This window comes from Bison bison, unplaced genomic scaffold, assembly GCF_000754665.1.
Source record: "Bison bison bison isolate TAMUID 2011002044 unplaced genomic scaffold, Bison_UMD1.0 scf7180017864464, whole genome shotgun sequence".
Taxonomy (NCBI): Eukaryota; Metazoa; Chordata; class Mammalia; order Artiodactyla; family Bovidae; genus Bison; species Bison bison.
The window spans coordinates 8755944-8773296 of record NW_011495025.1 but is presented as its reverse complement, the minus strand read 5'-3'; positions in this window follow the sequence as shown (position 1 = coordinate 8773296).

Here is a 17353-nt window from a genome sequence, read left to right as displayed (position 1 = left end):
TCATCGTAAAATGCAATGGAGCTGTGCTTTAATGAAGCCACAGCAAGGCTGAGTATATTTGAGGAATCGCTTGAATATTTAATAAGCCTAAATGGAAAGGAGTTTTGTTTTGTTTTTCACTTCTTGCACTATTTTCCTATCAGTGGTTGAACAAAAGACACTTAATGAAAATATCTTCGCTGAATGTTATCATTTCTAACACCATAGGCATTACACAGCCAAAAAGTTACATTCACAGCAGTGCTTGAGAGCCCTGTGTTCAAGCTTAGCACAAAATGCTTGTTAAGTAGCCAAGGCCACCATAAAAGGATATACATCCCTGCCTTTAGGTGTTGGAACCATCTTCATGGAAAGTGTTGAAGCAAAACACAGAATGTGTCCAGCAATGAGGGTGGGGAGATCACTCACTACATAAACAGGCAAAAAAATTTGCAAAAGTCATGTCATGATGTTACCTAAGGCATCCAGTGTGTAAGACATAAGAAAAGATATTCATGGTGATAGTCACACAAAGGGAAAGGATAAACAATTAGCTCATCTCAGGCACTCTTTAGACATGCCCACACATATGTGGAGTCTATATTGTTTATTAGTTTCCATACAAAACACACACTCAGGCACATAAAACACAAGCAAATATATACTTCTTTCAATTGACACCCCATTTCTTCTTTTAAGATCTATCTGGAGCCATTGTTATATTATCCAAGTATCTTAATCATCTGGAAATATTTCACCATATCTTATTTCCTGATTGTATCTTTTTCTAATAAAATGGAAATATCATGATTACATCAGCCACCTATTTATGCATACTCTTTTGTAACTAGTGATGCTCTGCTGTTATTAGTGACTGAAACTGATTCAGAGGAGTCTTGAATTTGGTATATCCAAAGTTCATTAACTCACATTTTACAAAGGCAACTTTTATTGAATTAAGTTTTGCCAACTTTCAAAAACCTACAAGCAGATAAGTCCAACTATGGTTAGCTATTATGAGCAGATCCTGCTTTCATGAAGACTGACAGAACATGCTGGAAATGGAGGTTTAAGATTGGAACCCTAACTCACTGACTAGTTGCCTATAAAGCTTGGGGCCTGGAGGCAGAATTCCACAGTGGTTAAACAATGGTTCTGGTGTCAGATTAACCATAATTCAGGCTTCCCTGGTCACTAGCTGTGAAAGTTTAAGCATATTATGTAACTCTAGGTCTTAATTTTCTTGTCATTAAAGTGATGTTATTACGTATACCTATCTCAGAGGTTTGTTGCACCTATTCAGTAAGATAATTTCACTTATGGGTTTACACTTAGCTTTCAATCATCTTAGTTATTAATGTTCGTGCCATTATGTGTGCAATGTGAAAAATATACTCTTTTCCTTTCTAGGTCTTCCCAATATCAGTACTAGACTCAGGAGGTCAGGAAAATGAGTTAGTTTCACTGTTGCTTGAAACTGTTGTTTGAATGATTGATGTCATTAAATCACTTCTTTAAAAAGTTACTTGAGTGGATTCATGTTGATGTATGGCAAAACCAATACAGTATTGTAAAGTAATTGGCCTCCAATTAAAATAAATAAATTTATATTAAAAAAGAGAAAATAACTATAAACTGATTTTTAGCTATATCCCACACACACATACACACAAATAGTTACTTGAATCAGTCATTACTGAGTGTCTGCCATGAGCTGGACATTATGCAAAGAATTGATGTTCTAAAGACGAATAAGGCAGAGTCTTGTCTATAGGAATCAGGCCTGTGATCTGGGGGAAGATCCAAAGGTGAACACGAATGATAGTAATGTACATTTCAATGGAAGATTCCTCCTAACACGTTCCTGGGAGTGGATGGGGATGGGGGTGAAGAAGCCTCGAAAAAGAGTTAAAACATCATCTACACTGTAGATGCAAGAAGTTACAACTAAAGCAGACAGGAGAGGTTAACTAATCCACAGAACTTATTTTAGAGTTGAAGCTGAGTGAATTTACATGCCATGACCACATAGCTGAAGAACTATTAATAGGGAGCCAGAGGTCCTTCTCTTCCTCCAGGGCTTTTGTATAAAGTCCTGTTTTCCAAGCCACATGCTGTGCTGGTGTTCATAGATCTCTGAGGTAAGAATTGGGCCACAACCTTCAAACTTAGATTCTGGAAAGCAAAGTCCCTAAGTCAGGGAGCCAGCCCATCTGGGGAATGTTGAAAACCCTATAATTTCCACCCAACCCTACAGCAATATTTTCCTTTCATTTGATAGTAAGGTGGCAATTAAAAGAAAATGTGTACAAGAAGAGGGCAAAGGCAAAACATGAGAGACTCCCAGTGAAAAAGGGAGGAAGCATATGGTCAAGGTAATTAGCTTCTCTCTGTTAAGTGTGGGCACATAATTGAGAGCTGCATATACCATTCTGTGTATTTCTGACCTTTAGAAGAAACTCACTAATAGGCAGCTCTGACTTTCAATAAAAGTGTCAGAAATAGTACAGGTCACTATCCTACCTTACTTTGATAATTTTTTTAGTACAGCTTTATATCAAGACATTCATTATAATTTCTACATCCAAACCAACTGGACATCATAAAAGGTAACATATAATTTATCCCTTTAATGATAAGTTCAACATGTATTTTTTCACACCACTAAACAATTCTCCCATTCCGAACAGCCACTGATTTGGTATTCCACAAGTGTAAGTGAAAGTTGCTCAGTCGTGTCCAACTCTTTATAACCCCATGGACTATACAGTCCAAGGAATTCTCCAGGCCAGAATACTGGACTGGATAGCCTTTCCTTTCTCCAGGGGATCTTCCTGACCCAGGAATCAAACCAGGGTCTCCTGCATTGCAGGCAGATTCTTTATAAACTGAGCTATCAGAGAGGCCCACAAGTTTAGCCCAATTATGATACTATCTCCCTGGAAACAGTGCCAGAGCCCGCAGCTTAAGGGCTCAGTCCCACAAGATGGCCCCTGATTCAAATGCCAATTGCAATTTCAGCTAGCTACCTGTACTTCTGACTTACTAAGTATAAATTGGAGGTTCTCATGACTTCCTCCTTGGTTTCCATTAATTCCCTAAAGCAGCACATAGAACTCAGGAAGTTAGTGGACTTAAGATTACTGCTTTATTATAAAGAACCTTAAAGGATACAGACAAACAGCCTGATAAAGAGATATGTAGATCAAGGTCCAGAAAAGTCCCAAACACAGGATCTTCTGTTCCTGTGAATTTAAGGTGTACCACCCTCCTGGTGATGCCAAAACCTTGACCCCTTTGCCCAACTGACAAAGTGAATTTCAGAATTTTGGGTGAAGCAGAGAAGATTGGGCTTCCCAGGTGGCTCCCATGGTAAAGAATCCACCTGCAATGCAGGAGACACATGTTTAATCCCTGGGTCAGAAAGAGCCCCTGGAAGAGGAAATGGCAACCCCAATAGTATTCTTGCCTGGTAAATTCCATGGTTAGAGGAGCCTAGTAGGCTACATCCATGAGATTACAAAGAGTCTGACATTACTTAGCAACTGAGTACTCAGGAAAAGAATAGCTTTGTTGCTTTGTCAGGCAAAGAGGTACACAGTAGGTTTCTACCCTGGAAAATTGTATGTCCTAACTTGGGAGGATTTAATCCGGGAGTTGGTGATGGACAGGGAGGCCTAGCGTGCTGTGATTCATGGGGTCGCAGAGAGTTGGACATGACTGAACTGAACTGGATGAGGGGTATTATAACAAAGGTTCTAGGGTGGGGTTGCTGAGCAAACTTTGGGAGATAGTGAAGGACAGGGGATTCTTTCATGCTGCAGTCCATGGTGGTGGTGGTTTAGTCGCTAAGTCATGTCTGACTCTTGCAACCCCATCAACTGTAACCCATCAGGCTCCTCTGTCCATAGGATTTTCCAGTCCATGGAGGGTCACAAAGAGTTGGACCTAACTTAGCCACTGAACAACAGCAACAATCTTCTTGATGAGCTTCTCCGGTTCCATTAATGTAGCCTCTGGTGTCTTTACCTGGTATGAATTGTTGTTGTTCAGTCGCTCAGTTGTGTCCCACTCTTTGTGACCCCATGAACTGCAGAATGCCAGTTTGCCTGTCCTTCACCATCTCCCGGAGCTTGCTCAAACTTATGTTCATTGAGTCAATGACACCATCCAATCCTCTTGTCCTCTGTCACCCCACCTTCTCTTTCTGACTTCAATCTTTCCTAGTATCAGGGTCTTTTCCAATGAATCAGTTCTTTGCATCAGATGGCCAAAGTATTGGAGCTTCAGCTTCAGAATCAGTCCTTTCAAAGAATATTCAGGGTTGATTTCCTTTAGGATTTACCGGTTTGATCTCCTTGCTGTTCAAGGGATTCTAAAGAGTCTTTACCAACACCACAGGTCAAAAGAGTCAATTCTTTGGGGCTCAGCCTTCTTTGGTAACTTCCCTCGTGACTCAGATGGTAAAGAATCTGCCTGCAATGTGGAAGACCTGGGTTGGAAAGTTCCCCTGGAGAAGGGGATGGCAACAAACTCCAGTATTCTTGCCTGGAGAATTCCATGGACTAAGAACTTGATGGGCTATAGTCCATGGGATCGCAAAGAGTTGGACATGACTGACGACTAACAAGTAAGTAATAGCCTTCTTAATGGTCCAACTCTCACATCCATACACGACTACTGGGAAAACCATAGCTTTAACTCTATACACCTTTGTTGGCAAAGTAATGTCTCTGTTTTTTAAGAAGAATGATGATATATTAGAGCTTAAAGACATTGTTATATGTATCCCTTGAGGTGGAAGTAGGTCTCTACCCCCAGAGCTGCACCATTATTTCTTGACTACCTCTCCAGTTGTCTTTGTCTCTCTTCCCTTCCCAGATTAGTAACTGTTCAAATCTGTCATTTGGAACTCAGGGAAGGTCATGGAGCCTGGAGTCTGTTTCTTACAAAAGACAGGGGCAGAAATGTTTTCATGCTCAGGAGCCCCACAGAGTCCTGCCTCAGTTTCACTGGCACATGGATACATTCTGGCTCACCAATCTGGAAGCTTATCTAGAGTTTTTACAGAGTTTAATCTGTGGCTACTCCCTCTCCCTCTTCTCAGTGGTTGGTGGGTAGGGCTTAAAGTTCCAGCTCTCTAATAACTTGGTCTTTCTGGAAACCAGCCCCATGCAGAGGTTATCTAAGAGCCTCACCCTGGGTCACCTCTTTAGCATAAATTCAAAAAGTGCTCCTACTGTGTGGCAAAAAACACTCCTGTCACTAAGGTAATCCCAAAAGCTTGAGGATCTCTGTGCCAGGATTAAATGTATTTCTTTTCATACCACAAAAAAGACTTTCATTCAAAATGTATATCGATTTTTCAAACTCCATGGTGGCTACCCTCCTTATTTCCAGTTTATCAACTCCACTGAAATCATGATTATTTTCTTTTTTCCTTCTTTCTTTTCTTCCTCCCTCCCTACCTCTTATCTTCCTTCCCCTTCTTTCTTTCCTTCCTCTCTTTCTCTTTGTTTCTTTCTTTCATCAAATGCTTTGTTCCCAGGGTATTACAAAGCAGCACAGCACATTACATATGTATCTGTAGAGAGTATGCTATGATATCACTTAATTCCTAGAAATCCCAACATTTGTTTGTTGTTATGTCAAGCCAACTTACAAGAAAAAGAACCAGAGAAAAATATCAAATTTCTAATTTACAAATCTCTTAGGTAGGTAAGAATTAGGACATAATTATGTATACTCAGGACTACACAGACTTGTGAATTATGAGTTGCTCCAATGAAATAAAAATTTAGTGACATTTTGTCTTACATTATCAATTAAGTAAACTCCTGGCCTACTGACTAAGGTTTGATTTATGTTGCCTTCCTCTTTCTTTTCACAAAAGTGAGAAATTACAGAGCTATCTTAATGTTTAAAAAGATTAATTGTCCATAACACCAATTTAGTTTGCATGAAGTCTGAACAGCTGTAATTATGCTTACCTTCCCTAGTGAATGTACCTAAGAAAATATTTCTAGCTTACAAGTTCCATCATGTTACATTTAAGGGGCCAAATTAAATACAATGAAAACTGCTTATTTCCTTTTTTTCTTGAGTGCTCTCCTACAGCTCACATTCAAATTTCAAAGCCTTAGCCAAAACTTTCCAAACTGCTGGGTCGCCAACATTTAACATTTTTTCTTCTCCTCTACATCTTTGAAAAATGATAAAGTTTTTTTCTGCCTTGATAATTATTTTTTTTGATTAATATCTTCCTTTCCAACTGCACACAGTCAGCTAATAAAAAGACATAAAGAAAAGTGAGATAAATTTTAATTTCAATTTCTCCTTTTAATCATAGCTTTTGAACTGACCTCAATGATGTCGTCTGAGGTCATCCATTCCTTCACAAAAACTGTAATACTGTAATCATCCTAAAGTAGTGCAGTTGAAAATACTAGCTCAAAGCTAATGCTAGGAGGGTAGAATCTTTATGCAAGCTCATTAGTGAGTACTTTAAATCTTCATGTAGATATTATTCCCTACTTGACAAAATTCTTTTTAAGTGTTATTAATTATCAGGGAGAGGTTTTGGGTATTAATATCATTTAAAAAATTTATTCTAATCTTATAAATGGAAAGAAAATGCCCAAACATTATACGTTCTGTTCAAGAGACAACAAGATCAAGATGTGCTTCAAATGTTTGCAGGAGGTTTTCTACCTAGTGTTCTTAAAATCACTTTCTTCTTGAGACTTATATTCTACAAAGTGGCCCCTTTTAGCTCTGTTTGTGCAAAAGGAAGAAGAGAAAAATTTGAAAGGAAAATGGAGATGTAAACTTTAGAGAGTTTATACCTTAATAGATACCAGAATTAGGCATCTGCCAGAATAAACCCAAAAGTTTAAAGATATCTCAGAGATTAATACAGAAAGGAAAGAGACCAGTGGCCATAGCGTTTACTTAGTTGCAGACAATCACAGAGAAAAAATGCATGTCACAGTCAAAAAGACAGTATTTAGATTCCAGTTTTTCAATTAATGCATGATTTTGAGCAAGTTATTAAAAATCTCTGATCTTCATTTGTCTTTTTAAAATATATATATATATATAATAATATTGTATAAATATTTACAGGGTAACTTCCAGAGACATGTGATATCATTTATCCTAGAACTTCCCATGCTACCCTCTCTCCAACATTAAGTGTAGAGTTTGATGCCCATGTTTGTATGATTTGATCCTATCTTCTCTGAAAATAGATAGTGCATCACCTTTGCCCAAGGTGAACTAATCCATTTTTATTCTCGAGAGGTTGGGATTTAGTCTAAGGCATTAAATTTAATCTGGTTTAACTCTTGGAGTAAAGTAGTACAAGACAACCATGTTTTGTGTACAGGAAAACAGAGAAAACCATCTAAAAGAAAAAATTTGAATAGATTGTCAATGAACGGTGTTAGTGAGAGACCAAGAGAGACTGGAGTAGAGGATATTTGGGTTCTGGATGGTTAGTGGGTTCAAACAGACACATATGTAGTATTGTAACACATTATTTGGTGGGTGACCCCAAACCAGAAGAGGATATCAGAACCCAGGGGGTCCTCCCAGAGGAGTGAGGGCTTTGAGGCCCACATTGGATATCCCAGCCCTGGGTAACAGTCCCTGAAAAACAAACCTCATCCCTCAGTGAATTTTAGAAACCAGTGAAGTTCACAACCTGGAGAACCAGAAGGCTGTAGGGAGATGAGACTCTATGCTTAAAGGCACATGCAGAAACTTACACACCCCTAGTGCCAGTGCAGAGACAGAAGAATGAAAATTGCCTGATGCTCTGGCTGACCTGTCAAAACCACCCCAACATGTCCCTCAGCTTGCACCAGGCTCTTGATACAGGTTATCATCCAAAACCCACAGGTCCTTATTCCAGTCTCTCTTGGTCTCTCACAAGCACCTCTCACTAGTTTCTAAATAGGTACAGAGATGTACAGCACAGGGAATTAAGTTAATGAAACTGTAAGAAATGTGTATGATGTATAATTTATAGAAGTATTGAACCACTGTGTTGTACACCTGAAACTAATATGATATGTAAGTCACCAATATTTTAATAAAAAAAAATAAAAAGCAACTAAAATTTTCTTGGCTATTTCCCAGGCTAAAAGATATCTGACAAAATTTACGGCTGATTTTTCACTACTCCAGATAATTTTAAGAAAGAAACCTTTGCGTGTCCTTATGTTAACAAATGGCACCCCACTCCAGTACTCTTGCCTGGAAAATCCCATGGACGGAGGAGCCTGGTAGGCTGCAGTCCATGGGGTCGCTAAAAGTCGGACACAACTGAGTGACTTCACTTTCACTCTTCACTTTCATGCATTGGAGAAGGAAATGGCAGCCCACTCCAGTGTTCTTGCCTGGAGAATCCAAGGGACGGGGGAGCCTGGTGAGCTTCTGTCTATAGGATCGCACAGAGTCAGACATGACTGAAGTGACTTAGCAGCAGCAGCAGCAGCATGTTAACAAAAGCTAACTTTAAACTGAATTGTGTGTGTTTGTGTGTGCTTAGTCACTCGGTCCTGTCCGACTCTTTATGACACATTGGACTGTAGCCCACCAGACTCCTCTGTCCTTGGGATTTCCCAGGCAAGAACACTGGAGTGAGTTGCCATTTCCTTCTCCAGGGGATTTTTTTGACCCAGGGATCAAAATCCTGTGTCTCCTGCATCGCAGGTGGATTCTTTACCCACTGAGCCATCGAGGAAGTCAAACTGAATTGTTGTTGCTACATGTCAAACATTATTATAAGCACCTACCATTTTTACTTAATTCTCTTAATACATCCATGTGATATTGTTTTCAACTTCCTGATATTTTAGCAGATGACACAGTTTGTCAAAAACAGAGACTGGTAGAATGGTAGTGTCAGGTGATAGAGTCAAGATTTGAACACAGGTAATATGATAGCAGAGCCTACTCTCTTAACCACTATTTTATATTCCCTTGGGAAAAAAAACACGATAATAATTCTACTAACTATACCAGTTATTATATACATAATGAACACATATTATATGCCAAGTTATTGCTAAGCCTATTATTTACTATTTTATTTATATTCCAGTAATATAATAGAATTTAAGTTCTATCACTGTAAATAATTTTAGAAGAAACTTCATATAGTAAAATATACCCTAGACCTTGTCACTCCTCTCTTATTTCAAGCTGTTTTTAATACTTTTCAGTTCTATTGAAACAGTACCTTAATTTTAGTAAAATATGACTTACTTCTTATCCTTGATCAAAGAAAGGTTTTAATAAGATTGCAGAATACTAGTTGGATAATATTCAAACTTTTTTTAATTAAATGTTATTCAGGAGGGCAGTCCCAAGATGGCAGAGGAATAGGACAGTGAGACCACTTTCTCCCCAACAAATTCATTGAAAGATCATTTGAATGCTGAGCAACTTCCACAAAGCATCTTCTGAACGCTGTTAGAGGACACCAGGCACCCAGAAAGGCAGCCCATTTTCTTCAAAAGGAGGTAGGACAAAACACAAAAGACAAAAAGAGAGACAAAAGAGTTAGGGATGGAGACGCATCCTGGGAAGGGAGTCATGAAGGAGAAGTTTCCAAACAGCAGGAAACCCTCTCACTGGCACATCTGTGGGGAATTTTGGAATCTCAGAGGGCAACATAACCAGGAGAAACAAACAAACAAACAGAGAATACACACCTAACCGCAACTCCAAGCAGAGAAGTAGCCCAGATGCTTGTGTCTGCCACCAGCAAGCAGGGGCTGAACAGGGGTCAAGAGTTGGATGCTTAGGGTAAGGACCAGGCCTGAATGCCCTGAGGACAATCTGAGGGAGCTAACGTGAGATGGCAACCCAAACTGTGGCATAGCCACAGAGAAAGAAAAAAAAAATAGAGATAACTTTCCCGTGAAAGGCTCTAACCTACTGTGGCCCCCAGCCCATTCACAGACAAAGGATTGAGGGAGCACCAAAGGAGCCAGAGCCCGAAGGCAAGGGGCAATCTCGGCCTCAGAGACCAGGATCCTCCACCGAACTGTGAGCAGGCTCACAGTTGCTAACCAAGTCTTCCTGGGATGCTGAACAGTTGACATCTGCCAGGAGGATTTCAGCCTGAGATCAGCTCCCCAGAGGAGGCACACGGCACACCTGAGATGATGCACTCACCAAGCACCTGGGCAGCTGAGCTACCTGGACCTTGGAAGGGCACAAAATGTACACCCAACCGAATCTTTGCCCTGTGGAGTACCTGAGAACCTGAATCTAAGCAGCTTAGACCTGGGAAGTGCATGAAATGAAGGGCTGGCTTTGGACAGTACCCCTGCAGAGCAACCTGGAGCCTGAGCAGTGTAGACTGGGAAAGCACATGCAGCTGTGAGCTGGGGCAAACCTGGTTTGGTCCATACACTAAGGTCACTCCCCACACATGCCTGTGATATTTGTTTGCATTGTTCCTCCCTCGCCACAACACAAGTGAACAAGTTAGACTAAATAAGTGACCACCTTCACCCCCTTGTGTCAGGGTGGAACTTAGACACTGAAGAGACTTGCAAACAGAGGAAGCCAAAATAAACAAAGAAGAGGGAACCACTCTGAAAGTGATAGGTGCAACCGATTAAAACCCTATAGTTAACATTGACAAGCATTGGAAGGGGCCTATAGAGCTTGAGAAGTAGTAACTGAACCCACACTGCCCACAACAGTTCCAGAGAAATTCCTAAATAAATTTTTACTATTATGATTTCTAAATTCATTTATTTTTTATTTTTAAGTTCTTTATTACTCCTTTAATTTTCATTTTTATAACCTGCTATTACAAATAAAAAAACCTTAGTTTTAAAGCAAATTACATATATATATATTATAATTTTTGTGATTGATTTTGTTTTGTATTTTTAATATTGTATTTTTGAGAGTCTAACCTCTACTCTTGGAGAAGGCAATGGCACCACACTCCAGTACTCTTGCCTGGAAAAATCCCATGGACAGAGGAGCCCGGTGGGCTGCAGTCCATGGGGTCGCTAAGAGTCGGACACAACTGAGCGACTTCACTTTCACTTTTCACTTTCATGCATTGGAGAAAGAAATGGCAACCCACTCCAGTGTTCTTGCCTGGAGAATCCCAGGGATGGGGGAGCCTGGAGGGCTGTCGTCTAGGAGGTCACACAGAGTCGGACACGACTGAAGCGACTTAGCAACAACCTCTACTCTATATTTTTAATCTTTATTTTTTGGTATTTTTTGTCAATCTTGTGCCTTTAAGAATCTAATCTTCAGTATCCATTTTCACTTAGGGGTGTGATTACTGGCTTGATTGCTCTCTCCCCTTTTGACTTTCCCTTTTTTCCCCCAGGTCACCTCTATCTCCTCCCTCCTCCTCTCTTCTCTACTTAACTCTGTGAATCTCTCTGGGTGTTCTGGGCTGTGGAGAATGCTTAGGGAAATTATTATGGGCTAGATTGATCTCTCTTCTTTTGACTTCCTCTCTTCTTCTCTTGGTCACCTCTATCTTCCTCCTCCCTCTTATGTTCTCCATGTAACTGTGAACTTCTCTGGGTGTCCCTCACTGTGGAGAATCTTTTCACCATTAACCTTTATGTTTCATCATTTGTGCTCTATGGAGGAAGAAGTCTTGAGGCTACTGTAAGAATAAGACTGAAAGCCAGAGGCAGGAGGCTTAAATCTAAAACTTGAGGACACCAGAAAACTCCTTAATCCAGGGAACATTAACTGACAAGAGCTCATCTGCCAAACCCATAGACACCCCAAAATTCACTACTGGACACTTCATTGCACTCCAGAGAAAAGAGATCCAGCTCTACCCACCAGAACACAGAAGCAAGCTTCCGTAACCAGGAAACCTTGACAAGCCACTAGTCCAACCCCATCCACAGGGAGCAACCTCCACAACAAAGAGGAACCACAAACTTCCAGCCTAAAGAAAGGCCATCCCAAACACAGCAATCTAAACAAAATGAAAAGGCAGAGAAATATTCAGCAGGTAAAGGAACATGATAAATGCCCACCAAACCAAAGAAAAGAGGAGGAGATAGGGAGTCTACCTGAAAAAGAATTCAGATTAGTGATAGTAAAGATGATCCAAAATCTAGAAAACAAAATGGAGTTACAGATAAATAGTCTGGAGACAAGGATTGAGAAGATGCAAGAAATGTTTAACAAGGACCTAGAAGAAATAAAAAAGAGTCAATCAATAATGAATAATGCAATAAATGAGATCAAAAACACTCTGCAGGGAACCAACAGTAGAATAACTAAGGCAGAAAATGGGATAAGTGAGGTGGAAGATAGAATGGTGGAAATAAATGAAGCAGAGAGAAAAAAGAAAAATGAATTAAAAGAAGTGATGACAACCTCAGAGACCTCTGGGACAATGTTAAATGCCCCAACATTCGAATCATAGGAGTCCCAGAAGAAGAAAACAAAAAAAAAAGGCCATGAGAAAATACTTGAGGAGATAATAGTTGAGAACTTCCCTAAAATGGGGAAATAGCCACCCAAGTCCAAGAAACCCAGAGAGTCTCAAACAGGGTAAACCCAAGGCTAAACACCACAAGACACATATTAACCAAATTAATGAAGACCAAATACAAAGAGTAAATATTAAAAGCAGCAAGGGAAAAACAACAAATAACATATAAGGGTATTCCCCTAAGGATAACAGCTAATCTTTCAATAGAAACTCTTCATGCCAGAAGGGAAATGCAGGACATACTTAAAGTGATGAAAGAGAAAAACCTACAACCCAGATTACTATACCCAACAAGGATCTCATTCAAATATGAAGGAGAAATCAAAAGCTTTACCGACAAGCAAAAGCTGAGAGAATTCAGAATCACCAAACCAGCTGTTTCACAAATGCTAAAGTATTTTCTCTAGACAGGAAACATAGAAAAGGTTTATAAACTCAAACCCAAAACAACAAAGTAAATGGCAATGGGATCATATTTATCAATAATTACCTTAAATGTAAATGGGTTGAATGGCCCAACCAAAAGACAAAGACTGGCTGAATGGATACAAAAATGACACCTATATATGCTGGCTACAAGAGAGCCACCTCAAAACATACAGATTGAAAATGAAACACTGGAAAAAGATATTTCATCCAAATAGAGACCAAAACAAAGCAAAAACAGCAATATTCATATCAGATAAAATAGTTTTTGAAATAAAGGCTGTAAAAAGAGACAAAGAAGGATACTACATAATGATCAAAGGATCAATCCAAGAAGATATAACAATTATAAATATATATGCACCCAACATAGGAACACAGCAATATGTAAGGCAAATGCTAAGAAGTATGAAAGGGGAAATTAACAGTAACACAATAATAGTGTGAGATTTTAATACCCCACTCACACCTATGGATAGATCAACCAAACAGAAAATTAACAAGGAAATACAAACTTTAAATGATACAATGGACCAGTTAGACCTAGGATATCTGTAGGATATTTCACCCTAAAACAATGAATTTCACCTTTTTCTCAAGTGCAAATGGAACCTTCTCCAGGATAGATCACACCCTGGGCCATAAATCTAGCCTAGGTAAATTAAACAAACAAACAAACAAACAACAACAAAAAACTGAAGTCATTTCAGCATCTTTTCTGATCACAATGAGGTAAGATTAGATGTCAACTACAGGATAAAAACTATTAAAAATACAAACATATGGAGGCTAAACAACACACTTCTGAATAACAAACAAATCAGAGAAGAAATCAAAAAAGATATAAAAATAGGCATAGTAACAAATGAATATGAAAACACGAGAACCCAAAACCTATGGGATTCAGTAAAAGCAGTGCTAAGGGGAAGGTTCACAGCAATGCAACTTACCTCAAGAAACAAGAGAAAAATCAAATAAATAACCCTACTTTACACCTAAACCAACTCGAAAAAGAAGAAATGAAGAACCCCAGGGTTAGTAGAAGGAAAGAAATCATAAAAATTAAGGTAGAAATAAGTGAAAAAGAAACAAGGAAGACTATAGCAAAAATCAACAAAGCTAAAAGCTGGTTCTTTGAGAAGATAAATAAAATAGACAAACCATTAGCCAGACTCATCAATAAAAATGGGAGAAAAATCAAATCAACAAAATTAGAAATGAAAATGGAGAAATCACAACAGACAACACAGAAATACAAAGTATCATAAGAGACTACTATCAGCGAGTATATGACAATAAAATGGACAACTTGGAAGAAATGGACGAATTCTTAGAAAAGTATAACCTTCCAAAACTGAAATAGGAAGAAATAGAAAATCTTAACAGACCCATCACAAGCACAGAAATTCAAACTGTAATAAAAAATCTTCCAACAAACAAAAGCCCAGGACCAGATGACTTCACAGGTGAATGCTACCAAAGATTTAGAGAAGAGCTAACACCTACCCTTTTCAAACTTTTCCAGAAAATTGCAGAGGAAGGTAAACTGCCAAATTCATTCTATGAGGCCCCCATCACCCTAATATCAAAACTAGACAGTTCTGTTCAGTTCAGTCACTCAGTCTTGTCCAACTCTTTGCAACCCTATGAATCGCAGCATGCCAGGCTTCCCTGTCCATCACCAACTCCCGGAGTTCACTCAAACTCATGTCCATCGAGTCAGTGATGCCATCCAGCCATCTCATCCTCTGTCATCCCCTTCTCCTCTTGCCCCCAATCCCTCCCATCATCAGAGTCTTTTCCAATGAGTCAACTCTTTGCATGAGGTGGCCAAAGTACTGGAGTTTCAGCTTTAGCATCATTCCTTCCAAAGAAATCCTAGGGCTGATCTCCTTCAGAATGGACTGGTTGGATATCCTTGCAGTCCAAGGGACTCTCAGGAGTCTTCTCCAACACCCAGTTCAAAAGCATTAATTCTTCTTTGCTCAGCTTTCTTCACTAGACAACGAAGCCACACAAAAAAAGAAAACTACAGCTCAATATCACAGATAAACAGATGCAAAAATCATTAAAAGAATTCTAGCAAACAGAATCCAACAACATATTAAAAAGATCATACATCATGACAAAGTGGGCTTTATCCCAGGGATGTAAGGATTCTTCAATATTCACAAATCAATCAATGTGATACACCACATTAACAAATTGAAAGATAAAAACCATATGGTTATCTCAATTATTGCAGAGAAAGCCTTTGACAAAATTCAACATCCATTTATGATAAAAACCCTACAGAAAGCAGGCATAGAAGGAACATACCTCAACATAATAAAAGCCATGTGTGGTAAACCCACAGCAAACATTATCCTCAATGGTGAAAAATTGATAACATTTACCTTAAAGTCAGGAAGAAGACAAGGGTGCCCACTCTAATCACTACAATTCAACATAGTTTTGGAAGTTTTAGCCATAACAATCAGAGAAGAAAAAGAAATAAAAGGGATCCAGATTGGAAAAAAAGAAGTTAAAACTCTCACTGTTTACAGATGACATGATCCTCTACATAGAAAACCATAAAGACACCACCAGAAAATTACTAGAGTTAATCAATGAATATAGTAAAGTTACAGGATATAAAATTAGCACAGAGAAATCCCTTGCATTCCTATACACTAACAATAAGAAAACAAAACAAGAAATTAAGGAAACAATTCCATAAACCATTGTAACGAAAAGAATAAAATACTTAGGAATAAATCTACCTAAAGAAACAAAAGACCTATAAATAGAAAACTATAAAACACTAATGAAAGAAATCAAAGATGATGCAAATAGATGGGGAAATATATCATGTACATGGATCAGAAAAATCAATATAGTGAAAATGAGTATTCTACCCAAAGTAATCTATAGATTCAATACAATCCCTATCAAGTTACCAAAGGTATTTTCATAGAACTAGAACAAATAATTTCAAAATTTGTGTGGAAATACAAAAAATCTCAAATAGCCAAAGCAATCTTGAGAAAGAATGAAACTGGAGGAATCAACCTGCCTGACTTCAGACTATACTACAAAGCTACAGTCATCAAGACAGTATGGTACTGGCACAAAGACAGAAATATAGATCAATGGAACAAAACAGAAAACCCAGAGATAAATCCACACACCTATGGACACCTTGTCTTTGACAAAGGAAGCAAGAATATACAATGGAGAAAAGACAAGACACACTTTAACAAGTGGTGCTGGGAAAACTGGTCAACCACCAGTAAAAGGATGAAACTAGATCACTCTAACACCATACACAAAAATAAACTCAAAATTAAAGATCTAAGTGTAAGACCAGAAACTAAATCTCCAGGAGGAAAACAGGCAAAACACACTCTGACATAAATCACAGCTGGATCCTCTATGACCCACCTCCCAGAGCAATGCAAACAAAAGCAAAAATAAACAAATGGGACCTAATTAAACTTGAAAGCTTTTGCACAATGAAGGGAACTATAAGCAAGGTAAAATGACAGCCTTCATAATGGGAGAAAGTGAAGTCAGTCAGTCATGTCTGACTCTTTGCGACGCCATGGACTGTAGCCTACCAGGTTCCTTAGTCCATGGAATTTTCCAGGCAAGAATACTGGAGTGGGCTGCCATTCATAATGGGAGAAAATAATAGCAAATGAAGCAGCTGACAAAGAATTGATATCAAAAATACACAAGCAGCTCATGCAACTCAATACCAGAAAAACAAATGACCCAATCAAAAAATGGACCAAGAACTAAACAGACATTTCTCCAAAGACATAAAAATGGCTAACAAACACATGAAAAGATGCTCAATACCACTTATCAGAGAAATGCAAATCAAAGCCATAATGAGGTACCATCTGATGTGAATCAGAATGGCTATAATCAGAAAGTCTATCCACAATAAATGCTGGAGAGGGTATGGAGAAAAGAGAATCCTCTTACACTTTTTTGGAAATGCAAACTAGTGTAGCCACTATGGAGAACAGTGTGGAGATTCCTTAAAAAACTGGAAAGAGAACTACCATATGACAGCAATCACACTGCTGGGCATACACAATGAGGAAACCAGAATTGAAAGTCACGTGTACCCCAATGTTCATTGCAGCACTGTTCACAATTGCTAAGACATGGAAGCAATCTAGATGTCCATCGGCAGACAAATGGATGAGAAAGCAGTAGTACATAGACACAATGGAATATTGAGTTCAGTTCAGTTCAGTCGCTCAATCGTGTCTGACTCTTTGCGACCCCATGAATCGCAGCACGCCAGGCCTCCCTGTCCATCACTATCTCCCGGAGTTCACTCAGACTCACATCCATCAAGTCAGTGATGCCATCCAGCCATCTCATCCTCTGTTGTCCCCTTCTCCTCCTGCCCCCAATCCCTCCCAGCATCAGAGTCTTTTC